Genomic DNA, 16,821 nt, shown 5'->3' with positions numbered 1-16,821 from the left:
CCTCACCTAATTTTCTGTTTATTTATTTAATCTTATTTAATCCTTTTAACAGAATAATAGAGTTGGAAGGGCCCTTGGAGGTCTTCAAGTCCAACCTCCTGCTCGAGCAGGAACCCTATGCCTCTGCTTTACTACCTTTCTATTTTATAAGTCACAGACGTTGGTCAGGTTCACAGTACCCAATAATGTACTTGTACAGTTTTGATTCACACAAAAACTGGGGAATTTATGGGATGCATGATTATCCACTCTGTTTTACATCTCAAAATGTGCCAATGAAAGGTAAACCTACTGGTCTTCAATTTTATCTTTTTATGGATTTTTCTATAAAAAGGGGCACAAAAAGTGTGTCTTAAGGGCACACAAGGTATCCCTTTTCACTTTCAGCTCATTAATGAAGAAAGTAAACAAGAAAAATCAGACACACCTACCCAGTGACACCTCCACACTAACCTGTTTTTTTACAACTTTGCAATACCGTAGTTCAGTTTGCATATTGTGTCTGAACTACAAACATCAGGATGAATGATGAATAATCAGGTTTCAGTAACACAAAGCCACTCTTTGCAATCTATTTTATAATGGCACTGCTTATCATTTTATATATATATATATATATATATATATATATATATATATATATATATATAGGTCTTTGGTTGTTCGGGTTTTCTCCCGCGTAAAATTGGAAGTGTCTTGGCGACGTTTCGACGAAGTCCCATTCGTCATCTTCAGGCTGGTGTTTTCAGCTTCGTGCTTCGAGCAGCTCGAAGCACGAAGCTGAAAACACCAGCCTGAAGATGACGAATGGGACTTCGTCGAAACGTCGCCAAGACACTTCCAATTTTACGCGGGAGAAAACCCGAACAACCAAAGACCCATATATATATATATATATATATATATATATATATATATATATATATATATATAGTGAAAATTGAGAACATTACAAGCAAATGGCTTTACATATACACTGAACAGAAAGAATTCCTCTAGTTCCACTGTTGTTGTGATACTGAAACAGGCAATCAGTGATAATATTATAAATCATCTAAAAAGATGTTTAACAGTCATCTAATTGGGCATTAAAGCATAATAATGACATAATAAGCATTTTTAGTTATACATGGAGAACTACATAAATTGCAAATGTTTAACGCAAAACTTCAGCTTCTTGAAATATTTGTACATACAAATTACCTATTGAAAATAAACTGAAAACATATTCATATTAATGCCAAAATTATAGAAGTTGTGACCAGGAGAAAAGCTAGAAAAAATAGCAATATCTCATCTTTTCTTTTGACTTTATTAATAAAATAATAGAATTGCATAGTTCCAGTTCATCATATTATAATTTGTTATGATTCCTTTCATGTTCAGTGCTATGCTTTGGGTTTACTCCTTCTTTAAAAAGTCCCAAGTATATCTTTTGGGAGGAGTCAAAAAAAGAATAAGCCTTAGCAAATTATCACCTTGTGGAGTTATTCCCTTACAGGCATGGTCATCTGTCAAACACACTTACTACACTGTAAATATGGACTCCAGCATGCCCTATTCATAAGATTTACAATTTTGAAAATGCCATTTTGTATGAAGTGTAAATACATGTAATTTTTGTGATACATGACTTGATTATTTTGATATAAGCACTAAGAAAACCTCCTACTTCAGCCGAGCTATGTTTGAGTCACATTTTCTTCATGTTCCTCTGTCCTTGGTAAATCTTTGGACCTATTTTGTGAATGATTGAGTCCTGACTTGCTCTTTTACGCATTTACCAAGAAGGTTCTGCTTCCTGATTCACCTTTGATGGTTGTGCGCCACTCAGTTCTAGCAATAATGTAGGAAATAGAATAAAGCTGGAAGGGACCTTGGAGGTTTTCTAGTCCAGCTCCCTGCTCAAGCAGGAAGACCTATACCATCTCAGACAAGGTATTGAATTCAAGGATATTGAATTCTCATTGATTTTGCAGCTACATGTTCTTGATGTGATGCCAGAAGCCTAAGATTGCCCTTGTGAATGATTATTGTAGACTTGCATTCATAGACCAAGTGTTACAAACCTTTTCTATCACCTGGCATCCTCTTCAACAACACTGTTTTCCAACAAAATCAGTTCATGTACTCAGTTACAAATGATCAAGTATGGCAGAATCAAAGCTAAATTAATCCAACAGTGGTCATGATGTGTGTACAGACATTTTATTGTAATAGGAGGTGGACTGTGATAGCAGCATTAAGCAAATTGTACATCAGTTTATAATGAAATAGGTACATAGAGCCAGACACTATATGAAGACTACTTTTTTCTAAATTGCTCACATTATGGCAGAAATGTGAAATGAGCTCCATGTGGCAGCCGCCAATAAAAGGGGGGAGGGTAGTTTAAGAAGCACTGTGAAAAAGTTCCAGTTATACCTTGGAGCTATATGACAACATACACTAGCTTAATTGAAACAGTGTGAGAGCTTGTGGCCCATTTAAATGAGTACATCCCTGTCATCCTCTCTAAGATGCAGTTTCATACAAAAGGGCATAATCTGTCACCTTTGGATATTTCTTATTTTCTTCTATATACTAACTATTAAAAATAAAATATTTGTCTTCCCTTCCTTGCTCCACTTCTCGTCCTCTGTAAAGGATACGTTAGCAGATGTCACCTGATACCAAGGGGAATATATGGGATGCTGGCCCCTTTGGAGTCTCATGTTTTCCCTTAGTATATTTAATGGCTAAAGATGACTCCACATCTCTCTACCATTCCCTTCACAAAATTTGCCCTTAGCCCAAGGGAGCTGCTCTTGGAGTTAAATTACTCAGAATAAACCACAAGAATAAAAATCAAAGCCAATTTCTTTTTCTTCTTACTTCCTGATTTGACTTGGGCCGGTCACAATCAGATGGTTACTGTCACAGGGGCTCCGATTACTGAAAACGTAGTACATTGAACACAGTAAGATTTCATTTTCAAAAGAGGCTTGCAAGGTAAACCCACTATCTCTGACCTCATGGATTATGTGTGTATTTTGATATGCATAAACCTGTATAAGGGAATTTTGTCCCTGCTCCCTTTTAAGTTATTGCAGTCTTGGGTGTTGAAGTAAAAGCAGTTTGTCCCTCTATTTATAGTATTCTGGCCTCTTATTAAACAAACAAACAAAGGGAAAATATCTCTCATGCCTCTTCCAGGACATCATCACTTTTTCTCTGAACATTTTCAGGTGTTTGGGGAAGCAGACTGTAGCCTTGAAGTCTTGAGATCAGAGTGAACAATATTTTCCTAGCCAATGGCAATACTGTATATTGTACACTCCGAGGAAACAGAAGAGTTAAAGTCTTTCTGAAATCATTTCTGTTCCCTGGATATCTGGGATCATGAAGTTAAATCTTATTCTCACTGTTTGCCTCCATAAAAGGGAAAAGTGATCTAACCATTCATGATTTGGTAACATCCAGGCTTGGTATCTGCAATATATTTGTATGTGAAACAGCTAGGTGATTAAAAGAAAAATGTTTTAAAAACCATACGGCACTGGTACTTTTTTAAAAAAGTGAGTTCCTCATGGATGTGTGTGTCCAATTCAAATTATCATTTACACTTACAATCCCATGTGTGTATCCTGTAATTGGACCTGTTTTGGGGGGGGGGCACGGGCAAATAACAAGTTTGGAAGGGAGGCACAGGTGAGAAACAGAGCCATTTGGTTAGAAGAGCACATGGTAACAGTTTACAAAATGATGTATGGTGTGGTCAACATGAGTAAAAGAGGCCTCTTCCAGCTCTCATAATATTAAAGCTCAGGAGTCTCCAGTGAAATTTATTAGCAGTAGATTTAAGATATACTGTAGACACAGTACCCATAATTCATATATGCAGAAGCACTTATTTATGCAGTTTATTAAATTCTAACTATAGAACTTCTGTTGTTGTTATTACAAGCTGTTTTATAGGATAAATTATTATCCAAAGATAATTTATGGCTTAAAAGTAAGATTACACAAACTAAAGAAGTCATTAAAATTATTGACTATTAATTAAACCATAAATGTTCTCTGCAGTATACAAAAACAACTCATACTTTCGCCCCTAGATGGCACTCATTGCTATTGCTATGATTTAGATTAAGATTCTGCTGTGACATTGTGGATACCGGATACCGTGGAATCAGGGTAAGAAAAAGAAAAATGCTTTATGAACTACTCTAGAAAAGAGCTTTGCTCAGTAATTTAAAAGATAAAATAAGTTTACTGCTGCAAAATTGAAAGCGTAAACTACAATATGCAATCAAGCAAGGAATAAGGTTATTACCTTTAAAGCCCTGCATTGTATGTGTCCAGGTTACTTGAGGAATTGTGTCATCCCAATGGAACAGGGGCCCCCCCCCACCTGTGTCAGCAGAGAAGGCATGCTGCAGATCCTGTCGGAACTCCGGCTTGCAGGTTCCAGAGCCTTCTCTGCCATGGTCCCTTTTTCCAAGGAACCTTGGAGGTCTTCTAGTCCAACTCCCTGCTCTAGCAGGAAACCCTATGCCATTCCAGACAAGTGGCTGTCCAGGCTCTTCTTGAAAGTCTCCAGTGATGGAGCATGCACAACTGAAGCAACTGATAACTTCAGATTACTGCAAAAAGGTGGAAAACAATGATACATTCATCTCTCTCTCTCTCTCTCTCTCTCTCTCTCTCTCTCTCTCTCTCTCTCTCTCTCTCTCTCTCTCCCTCCCTCCCTCCCTCTTTCTCTTTCTCTCTCTCACGCACACATATACACACACATAAAAACAGCTCAAATATGGGAAATCAAGCTATTCCTTTTTTAGTAAGTTTTCTGACAAAATATGGCAGATTTCTTGTGGGTCCAAAAAATGCAATGGACAGGAGACACAAAGGCTGCATGTGACTCACAAATGCTCATCTCTGGACTACAGAACTGTAGCCTTACAGAAAGGCTGTATTTACCACCTTAATTTATGTTAGTATATTCAGAAGTCCTGTTGTTTCCAGTTTAATCTTCTAATTAAATAAGTAATTGAATTGTGTGGGCTGAGCAAATCTCATTCCAAGAAGGAATTCATTGAGAGCCAACAGATCACAGGAAAGGATTTGCAGTATAGGATACAAAATGAAACTTGATCAGCATGTTCAGCAATGGATAAACTAGAGAATTCCCATATAAGATCTGCCTTTCCCCAGGGAGAATTCTTCAGATCTCCATTGCACATTTCTCAAACCACATCTGAAATGCTATTATGCTATCATTATTTTTTTTCCTGAATGGATTTCCTCTTGTAAAACAAAACAAAACACAGAAGACTTGTTGGAAAAGTCTGGGAGGATTGCAATGGGATATCAACTGATGCTTCTAAATTTGCATAAATGAGGCATTGCAGTTACTCATTAAACATCACATATCCAAGCACTGTTGTTAAGTGAGACATTTGTTAAGTGTGTTTTGCCCCATTTCATGACCTTTTTTGCCACTTTTTTGTTAAGTGAATCAATGCAACTGATAAGTTAGTAATTCGGCTGTTAAATGAATCTGGATTCCCCATTGACTTTGCTTGTCAGAAGGTCGTAAAAGGTAATCACATGACCTTGGAACACTGCAGTGGTTATATGTATGAACCAGTTGCCAAGCATCTGAATTTTGATCACATGATCATAGGAATGCTGCAAAGGTTGCAGCTGTGAAAAAAGGTCATAAGTCACTTTTTTCAGTACTGTTGTAACTTTGAACAAATCACTAAAAGAACTGTTGAAAGGCGAGGATTACCGGTCCATGGAGAATAGCTTAGTAATTCAGAATTGCTAGTTTGCCAGAACTAAAAATGTCAACTTGAGAAAGTCTGTGTGCAAACTGCAGATATTCATGAATATATGCAAATATGCATTCTATTAGGTGAAATAATTCCAAAAAATGTATATTATAAAAACACATAGGTTTTGTAAAATGTGCACCAAAATACATACACACTAAAGTGTAGTCTTTAAGGAACTGGTATTTTCAATGAACTAAATCTGATGCATTTACAGAAACAAGTAAATTGGGTTTACAGGTAGTCCTCGACATATGACCACAATTGAGCCCAAAATTTCTGTTGGTGAGACATTTGTTAAGTGAGTTTTGCCCAATTTTATGACCTTTCTTGCTACAGTTGTTAAGTGAATCACTGCAGTTGATAAATTAGTAACCTGGTTGTTAAATGAATTTTGCTTCCCCATTGACTTTGTTTGTCAGGTTGCAAAAATGATCACATGCCCGTGGTATACAACAACAGTCATAAGTATGAACCAGTTGCCAAGCATCTGAATTTTGATCACATGATCATGGGGATGCTTCAAAGGTCGTAGCGTGAAAAATGGTCATAAGTCACTTTTTTTAGTACCATTGTAACTTTGAATGGTCACTAAATGAACTGTTGTAAGTTGAGGACTACCTGTATTTGGTATTGGGTTGTGGAAGACTAGTGGACAAAGAACAGTCAAAGATCTTTACTATTATCCTCACACAACTTTTCCTTTTCTAACTATTCTGTGATATTTTTATATTACTTTGATCTCTACTATCCTATCCTATAGTAGTTTAAATGTTATTTTTACTGTAATTCTGTTAGCTGTTCCGGAAATGCAGGTAGTGAAGCAGAAAAATATAAAGGTATGAGGTAAACAATAATTTCATCTAAGATCATCACCCTCAAGTCTTTAACAGGAGTGAGTCAGTGTACTATTCAGTTTGAGGAAGAATGCAACCTTTTACCATTGTTCTTTAAATAAACCTTTTTTTTTCATGAATGGCTGTTGCCCATGAGTAAGCATCCCATAATCAGTTTGTTTCCAGACACTTTGGGTTATTTTTAGTTTTAAAGTAATGTTACATTTTTGTTGCTTTGTCTTTAGGGCAGTCTTCAGATGGGTGACTGTACAGATCTGTGGATGTTGACCAGGCATTGCTCAGTGACTAAAACTGTTGCTGTAGCATTCTGACTTTTCTACTCCTCCAAGTAGCTAAATTTCTTTCATTTCTAAAGCCCGCTCTGATAGGACAGGTTTCCTTCTGTCCTTTCAGTTTGTGACAGATTTTTGTTTTTAGTATTTCTTGAATCTGCCAGTTCACCAAGTAGTCAAGTATCTTAAGGACTCTTTATCCTAGATTTTTCTCCCACAAACTATTGTTTTATAGATTTATTCTATGCTCCAAATAAATCCACTGAAAGAGCTGATAAGAAGAGTACAAACATCAAAAAATGAATGAAATTGATCTATATGATGTAACAGCATTAATGCAGAATTAGCCTCAAAATAAAGAAAACCTGCAGATTTGGATATAGAATGCCAAAGGTAGGAATTTAAATTCTACAGCATTTTTTTTCATTTACAAGGGAGAAAAAAGTAATTACACAATTACGTAAAAAAATATGTCCTCCTACTTTTCTAATACCATATTATCTATTCAGAATGTTTGGGGGCTTGTTTGTTTGTTTGGCAATTTTCTGTCAGAAATTGCAACGTGTGGGTAATTTTTAGAAAAAATCATATTATCTGCCACCATCACTATTAATGCTAAATGTATTGGAGACACTAGACTGGTTTGTTCCAGAGTGAGCCACATGTTCAGATGGGATTTGACATTTTTATCCGCCTAGTGGTTCCTTCCCAAGGACCTAAGACAGGCAGATGTTGATATTTGATGATGATAATCACAAGATGTAAGTTGTTCCAAGTAAAGCTCCCTTTTGCACTTGACTGATGGTGAATTTGTCAATGCCAATGGTGTTCAAGTGGTCTCCAGTTGTTTTGGGATTGCACCTAAAATGTCTATTATTATTGATACTACCTTTGCTTTCTTTTGCCACAGTCGTTCTATTTGCAGATCTTTGTATTTTGAAATCTTCTCTAGTTCTTTTCTATTCTGCTGTCTTCAAGAACTGCCACGTCCACTATCCAGACTTTTTTGTCTTTCTTATTTACAATTGTTAAGTCTGGGATGTTGTGTGGCAGTTGCCTGTTGATTTGAATTCTAAAGTCCAGAGCACTTTAACTTCTTCATTTCCTATGTCTTTCTGTATTTTATGGTCCCACCAGTTCTTCCTTGCAGGCAAATAGTATTTCTTCTAACGCAGCATTGTTGCTATTTTGTAGTGCCATTGCTTGTAGTCAGTCTGTGCAATCTTCTTGCAGTAGCTAACTAGGTGATCCAGCCTTTTTTTAGCCTCTTTGCAGAGATGGCTGTGGCTGTCTTCTCGATTCTGGCTTGTATGCATCTGTTCATAATGCTTGGCAGAACTAAAAGCCTTGGATAAGAGGACTATAAAAATAATGACAATGTATCTTATCTTCACCTAAACAGTGATGTTGAGAGACTCTTTTTACTGAGGAAAATATGTGGCCATTGTATATTGCAAATGCATAAGACAGCTAAAGAACATCAGACTCTGGAAAAATATCCGAACAACAATGAAGACAATGCATTAAACCATGAGGCTTAGTCAGTACTGGAAAGACCAAATTGCTTCAGAAGAATGAAGAAGAGAAAATAGACACAGCAAGACAAAATGCTACATGGCCAATACATTAAAAAATAGCAGGTAAAGCAAATAACAAGACCTGGCAATGGCTATGAATAGAAAAAATGAAGAAACAGAGAGGCTACTTCTGGCTGCACAACACCAAATGTGTACAAAGACAGAATTGAAAAGACAGGAACAGATAGCAAATGCCACCTCTGCAAAGATGCTGAAGAAAGTTTGTTTGGTTAGCTGATTAGCTGCTGCAAGATTGCACAAAATAATTACAAACAATGACATGAGAAATAGAATGACTGGCAAAAGAAAGGAAAGGTAGTACCAATAGCAATAGGGGTCTTTTATACAATACCAAAACAACTGAAGCAACACTTAAACACCATTGGCATTGACAAAATCACCATCAATTAATTGCAAAAGACAGCTTTACTCAGAACAGATTACATTCAGTGACTATACTTTTAACCCTATCAAACATCAACATCTGCCTATGTCAGGTTCTTGGGAAGGACTTGATAAATGGATAAAAATGCCAAATCAGTCTAAACATCAGACTAAATATGCAATAAACCAATTATTATACACACACACACACACTACCATGGATTATTATTATTTACAAAATGCATACCCTTATTGTATAATACTGGAGGATTGTATGAGTTCATCTATAAATTTTGGCCTGATTCAGGTTTGTCATCTTTTCCAATCTGTTCTATAAAAGAGGGTGTTTTTTTTTTCAGAAAAGCTTCATGAAAAGTTTACTAATCCATTAATATATGAGTTTTGTTTGTATGCTTTCTAATACATACAATTTTTGAAAGTGATTTCCCTTGACATGTATCCTTCTGGGGCACATTTCTCCCTAAATTATGTGATTTAATATGTATTTTAAAAACATGATTGAAAGACATTATGTTATATGATTGGGAAATCTGAATTGATATGTTTGTATTAAAATAAAGACCATGGTAAAACATCTGTTTAAAAGAAAATGTAAAAGAAAATGCACTGCTCAGATGGCCTACAAGATAATGGTTTGCTACAAATGGTTTATTATTTGCCCTATAGCAAAATGATCAGTTATTGTTTCATTTTATTATTACAGATAACAAGAAAATTCTAAGAAAATGTACCATTTTTTAAGCATTTGATATATTTTCTTCTCTTTCTTCAACTTACATTTCTCCTACAATTCCAGACTTTAAACTGAGAGGAAATGGAATAAAAACTGTTCTTTCCCAAACTTAACTACATCTTCTCTAGAGCTCTATCCTTTCTTTAAAATCACTCACATTTTATATCTCCAGTGGTCTGATAGTATCTGCATTTCTGTATATGAGAAATAATATTTCTCCAGTGTATAGTCTATCTCTGATTGATACCTGAAATATTGGAAGTAACTGTCAAACAGCCATATTCATATATTTGCTTACAGAAAGAAGCATATATATATATATATATATATATATATATATATATATATATATATATATATCAAGTTCTAGTTGCATTCACACAAATACTGTTATTTCTAAACATTAATGGTGGCATGGATTAATAGAAATCAAATACTACATTTACCAATAGCCATTTCAAAAATCTTTTTAAATTGAAGAAGGACAAAGGAAATATGCACATTTAAATATGCATAGCAACATTGGTATGCCTGTTAGAAAATACATCATACAGTATTAATAAAAAAAATTAGAAAGCTGCAGAAACGTTGGGATCATTTGCTGTTCTCCTGTGCAAGAGATGAGTCAGTGCTTTAGTCCAGAACATTATGATTCAAACTTGGCTAAATTTAACATGTGTAGATTTCAACTCCCAGAATTCCCAAAATGCTGGCTGGGAAATTCTGGGAGTTGAAGTCCACAATCTTAAAACTGCCAAGTTTGAAAAACAGTGGTCTAGTAATTTTGTTTAGGTAAGGGTGGAATGCTGTAGCTCTGAATAGGCATTTCCTACTTCTCAGCTAATATTACTTAACGTATAAAGATGAAGAAATTCCAGTTGGAACAAATCTAAAGAAAAGCTATAACTAGGAGAATACATCCACCAGCAATTTGTTTTTGGAACAATCTGGTCTCCTATTTCTAATGTGCTGACCTGACAATAGGGCACATTAACATTGTGTTGTGGGTTATCCAAAGGTTAGTTCTGATGTAATGTTGTTTGGTTTCATTATGAATTATGGGTGTGTGCCATTTTAGGACAAGATGCAAATTGCTCTAGAGAACAATGCTCAGGTTGATCTGTGTAGACTAACAAGTTAAACTAAGAACAAAATGTAACAATAATATTTGCTGATTTCCATTACATTGGAATCTTGCCTTTCTTCAAGCTTACAGTAGCACATTCAGTAATGCTACTGTACATTACTGTACATATTTCATGTTTTGAATATGGTAGATTGAGGGAATGGGATTGATCCATAGCCATTACTAAAATTTTCTTCTAATTATGGTTTGTATATGTTTAGAATAAATAAGTACTCCTATTTATCTCTCTCACCTATGACGTCTGTGAGAATGGCTCTGTACCTATATTATAAGATATATAGCATTTCAGTCTTAGATGTTGACGCATTCAATTGAAAGGTTATTGCGCAGTAAAGATGAAAATTTAGCTCAAGCTTTAATCATTCTGTCCCCAGAAATAAACAGCAGTAAATTCACACACAGCCTTTTGTTCTTCCTACATATACAGATACTATGACTGAACAGATGTGAAGCACAGAAAGGCATGTCATTACATAACACTCTGCAAGTCAGTACAGCAAAATAGACTATTTAAAAAAACCCCACAGGAACTTGGCATTTAATTGTACATTCCTATATAAAATACTAATAAAGGAGGAAGCAAATTCCATTGGAAGTCTTCATCTTGTAATCTCACTTGATTTTATTCTTTACCATCCTTTAAATAGCAACTGCTTGAACTTTTAAGAATTGCTTGCATGTGCATGTCACATTAGACACCCACATATACATTGTTTAAAGCTTTTATCATAACTTCTAAAGGTATGCTTATATCCGTTAATGATCAGAAAGATCATAAGTGTTGGAATAAACAGAATAGTTTTTTTAAAAAAAAAACCCAGTGTGACTCATACCTAGCCAATTTTAGTAAAATACACAAAGGAAATATGAAAGTGATGGATTAGGAAGAGCAGGATGAAGTTAGCTTCCTGTATTTTATATCTTCAACAGCCAAATGCATTGCAATTGAATGATTCACCTGTTGGGCCCCTTGTTTTGTTGATAAAGTAAAAGAAAAATAGAAGCAGCAAGAAATATAAAAATTCAGTTATTTAAAATATTTCTGATACAACAAAGAAAATAGGTAAGAATTTGATATAGATTAATGATGAGGTAGAGGCTAGAAAAATGTTATAAATAGAATCAGAAAAAGGAAGAAGTATCATTTTAAAACAGTCAATATGAAACAATATGTTTTATATGTATCTCACATAAATATATTGAAATATTTCATCCCTATTTAAACTATCCTTTTTCATTTCAGTTTTATAATAACATTCATAATGATTTATTGGCAACCTCCCAGCTGAAAGTTCAGATGATTTCCTTCATGTTGCTATTGGGTTTCCCAACTTTGTGATACAATTCCCTAAAACGATCAATAAATTTAGATGACTTCCCCGCAATTAATAGTTAATTGTGATGAAGATTGAGGAATAAATAAATATGCCACTTACTAAAAAATACATAACTTCCATCACACTTTCTTGATTTAGGTGTACTTTTATTAGCAATATCAGTAGAGTAATCTTCTTTAGCTTCTTTCTTACCATCTAACAAAAAATTTCAATTTTGCAAGTTAAAAATGTAAAATGGATAAAATATATTGAACTTCACTAAAAGGTACACTTTATAATAATAATTTCTATAAACACTTCAGAGACTATGGATATACTATGAGATATCATAGTATAGATAGGAGTCACCAGCCCTCAAGAAACCAACTGCCAATCAAAAAATGTTCAGGCTTGCTCAACTGTTTTGTCTGTGTACACCCAAGCTCAGGCTTTTCCAGGCAAAGGGGAAGTGAGTTTTGATAGCATTCATGCTTTATCTATGCAAGTCTAATCAGTTGAAAAAAAGTTTACAATCTCTATTTTGTCCATGATCTCCTGGTAGACTATGAGTCACAATTTGAGAAACTCCAAATTACAGGATAGAACTTTGTGATGTACCATATAATCCCAGGGCACCATACTTGGAAACCATGTCTTCTAGCTCCTGATAGATAGAAAGATGCAGGTAGCCTTCAACTTATGATCACAGTTCAGCCCAAAATTTCTGTTGCAAAATAAGACAGTTGTTAAATGAGTTTTGCCCCACTTGCAACCTTTTTAGCACAGTTGTTAAGCGAACCACTGCAGTTGTTAAGTGAATCATGCAGTTGTTAAGCAAATCTGGCTTTCCCCATTGACTTTGTTTGTTGGAAGTAGGCTGGGAAAGTTACAAATAAGTGGTCACATGACCCTGGGACAGGGCAATTGTCATAAATACACAAATACAGTTGCCAAGTGCCCAAATTTTGATATGATCATAGGGATGTTGCAGTGGTCATTAAGTGTGAAAACAAGTCATAAGTCACTTTTTTCAATGCCGTTGTAACTCCGAACAGTCATTAAATGAATGGTTATGAGGACTACGACATGATACCAAATGTTACTGAGAATGAGTTGTAACTTTGAACCATTTTCCCAAGCTCAAAGGCTTTAAAGAAGTTGTTAGTGAATCTGAATTTGTTACTGATGGTATGCAACATACTATCTACACATACATTCAGATACATGCACAAGCACATTCTCAAGGCGTCACATATCTCTACATAATCAGTGTGTTGGTTATGGCTTCATAAATAATCTTCTAGTTAGCTATTTTCTGTTTGTACTTCAAATACTAGTTGAAATTCTAAACTAAATTATCAGGAGGTGCTTCGTATATTTCAGTGGTGTCAAACTCGCAACGTCACATGACATGTTGCGACGTATCGTGACTTTGTTTCCATTGCCGGCAATGGAAACAAAGTCACGATGGGGGGGTGCCATTTTGGCATGATGCATCTGGCCCGGCAGTTTGATATCCCTGGTATATTTCATTCTCACGTTGATATTTGTAAAGCATATATCTAAAGATAATTTGATAAGTAAACAAAACACAGAGTCCTTAGAATGATAGCTTCAGGGACAAATGTTTGCTGCATGGTTGATCCAGAGATACCTTTTTTCAGTATTAAAAAAAAGAAGCAACTGGCCTGTATAAATATGAGCTCAATTGTTTCTGTATTATCCATGTTAGCCCTGTGAGCCCATCTGCTAAAATTCTACATAGAGTTTATAAAATTCAATGGGATTTAGATAAATATATAAAGTACCTAATAGGATCAAGAACTATAATAGAGGTCTAACTTTAATAATTAGTATAATAAATTATAGGTACTGCAAATAATACATGTAATAACCTTGAGGAGTTGTGTATGGAGATATAACAATCCACTGGAACTATTTAATTACATAGCGACAACAAGAACAATGTGTAGTAGCAGTATTTGTTGTGAATACAAGAGTCATTATAATGTAGCGGCTAAGCTAATAGAATTGAATCAAGGTGTTCCTGACTATAGGAGCTACTGTCACTTCAAACGGATCATATTGTGTCTGAAAACAATGAAGTTACAGCAAACAAACGAAAAAGGATACAGTAGTTGAAAATGTGTTACACATTGCATTAGAGCAGTGTTTCCCAAACTTGACAATTTTAAGGCATGAGGACTTCAACTCCCAGAATTCCACAGCCAGCGTTACTGGCTGTGGAATTCTGGGAGTTGAAGTCCACATGCCTTAAAATTGTCAAGTTTGGGAAACACTGCATTAGAGGTATGGAGTAGCTTGATGTGGGAATGGACTAAGTCTAATCTCCTCAGGACTATGCGTTTTGGGCAGCAGTTTGGCAATTTATAAAAGTAAATTCTTTGAACTGAAGCAATGAGCCAAACTGTGCCCAAGAATGATGTCATCTGAAGGAGTTTTGGCATGTTCCTGAGGGAATAGAATGGTTCACAATGCATTGGAACAATTCGTTCCTAGACTGATGAACTTTGAAAATCTTTACATCACATCTATTTTTCTGACAAACAAAGCAAATTACACTTTGCAATATTTTCTGTTTTGAAAAATAGAGCTGATTTTCTGATTCTGGAATAAGATATGCTGGAAGGGGGGGGGGCCCTGTTGGATCTCAAGAGGAAGAGGGTATTTCACAGGATAGGGGCTGCTACGGAAAAGCTTTGGTTTAGGGCGTTTTCAGGCACTTCTAGTATTTAAGGCCTGAAACAGAATGTAAATCAACAACATTGGTGTTAGTGGTGACATTTAAAAACTTATGGAGTGCTTATTATAATATACAATATTTTAAGTCTTAATTTCTTCAAACTAGTACAGCAAGTAATTTTTTTTTAGCTTTGTTGTTATAAAATCTATTTAGTTCCTTTCTAATTATGTTTTCTACCTATCAAGAAAATTGTGTGTTTCACATAGGGGGTCAGAAGAGTTTATGTAGTTTCTGGATGTTATGTTCTTCTTATTAGGACAACCACTGTTTGCTTATTTATTCCAGCTGTCCTAAGGGCAGACAAAGTACATCTCTCCAATAGGTAACTGGAATATTTCTCCTTTAGTATTTCATCCCAACACTGTGACTAGTTGAAGATTAATGAATTCAGGATTAACTTCCTTCTTCAAATGCCTCCTAATGAGTTATGAACAACTTGCACCTTGCATTGTCTTTTATTATTTTATACATTGATCTAGCAAAGTACTACCCTAATATAGAACTGAAGGACAGAGGTGGGGGAAATTGAAGGGAAGTTTATTGTAAGAAGCACCAGATTCTAACAAAGAACAGCTGTATACAACATCTTCTTAGAATACTATTTTGCTCAGTGTTCCAGCAACAACAAAGCATTCAGTGTACTGAAATATGGTAATTTTAGCTCTCTATCTTGGGAGAGAATACGTTGTGATCAGTTTTGCTATCATGAGACAGCAGCTCACAAGATCAGATGCTGGGTTCCCAAATCACACGACTGGTAAGGTCCCACTGCCAGGACAACAGTGTAACAGACCATTCCTATAGGCCTTTTCATCATTTAGTGATCACAAGTGATAATACATCTTTGTTTTAAACAGGAAAGCTGTTCCTTTACTAGTGGAATACTTATCTTCTGCAAAATGCTGGCCATGCAAGGGAGTAAGAATTGTGATTGGAGAAATATGTTTTCTGTGATATTTTGTGTGGTCTGGATCTAAGAAATTTTAGTCCCTGGACTTCATATACCTATAGAACTCCCTTTCTGAATTGTGAGCTATTTCTGTTATGAAGCATGAAATCAGCATATGATCCACTATTCCATATTTTATGCTTTATAATTGGTCCTCTTCACTGGAGTAAGGGAATTTGTTTGCCAACCTTGAGAAAGAGAGGGGAAAAAACACATTCGGCTTTTCCAAGATATCCTAAATTCACTTAAATCAAATTGCATAATGGCTACTTGTATTGAGCTTTATAAGCAGATTATTATAGTAGAAGACTATGATAAGTTTTTAAATAAAATAATATAATAAACGTGCACATGCTACTGTAGTTGCTCCAACTATAAAGAGACAGAACAACAGAATAGCAGAGTTGGAAGGGACTTTGGAAGTTTTCTACTCCAAATCCCTGCTCAAATAGGAGACATTGTACTTTTCCAGACAAATGGTTGTCTAAGCTCTTTTAAAAAAACTTTCAGAGATGGAGCACCCACAACTTCTGGAGGCAAGTGATTCCATTGATTGTTTTCACTTCAGAAATTTCTTCTTGGTTCTAGACTGGATCTCTCCTTAATAAGTTTCCATCCATTCCTTCTTGTCCTGCCTTCTAGTACTCTGGAAAATAGGTTGATACTCTCTTCCTTGTGATAGCACCTCAAATGCTGGAAGGCTGTTATCAGGTCATCCCAAGTCCTTTTCTTTATTAGACTAGACATCCCCTGTTCCTGCAACTGTTCTTCATATTTTAGCCTCTAGCTCCCATCATTTTTGGTACTCTTCTCTGCACATTTTTTCTAAAAAAAATAAGGAATAAGGAATGATAATAAGGAATGAATTCTGCACTAAGTAGCCTTAGCCCCAAGAGCTATTGGCACATCCATACCTGCCAAAGTGCTGTTTCTGAGTCTGGTTTCTATCACTGCCATAATTGGATGCTTCCTAGGCAATCATGGT

General features: G+C 35.4%; 1 long non-coding RNA gene across 1 annotated transcript in view; it reads right to left on the bottom strand.

The window, feature by feature from the left end:
• Positions 1 to 16,821, bottom strand: part of LOC120308510 — a 42,674-nt gene that overhangs the window by 20,174 nt on the left and 5,679 nt on the right. Inside the window, exon 2 of the long non-coding RNA XR_005556861.1 lies at positions 12,244 to 12,339. This is a non-coding gene — a long non-coding RNA (uncharacterized LOC120308510). The remainder of the gene's footprint in view (positions 1 to 12,243; positions 12,340 to 16,821) is intronic.

This window comes from Crotalus tigris, unplaced genomic scaffold (genome assembly GCF_016545835.1).
Source record: "Crotalus tigris isolate CLP2741 ecotype Arizona unplaced genomic scaffold, ASM1654583v1 scf7180000017933.3771270, whole genome shotgun sequence".
In the NCBI taxonomy this organism is placed as follows: Eukaryota; Metazoa; Chordata; class Lepidosauria; order Squamata; family Viperidae; genus Crotalus; species Crotalus tigris.
This window is presented reverse-complemented; position numbering and strand designations above follow the sequence as displayed.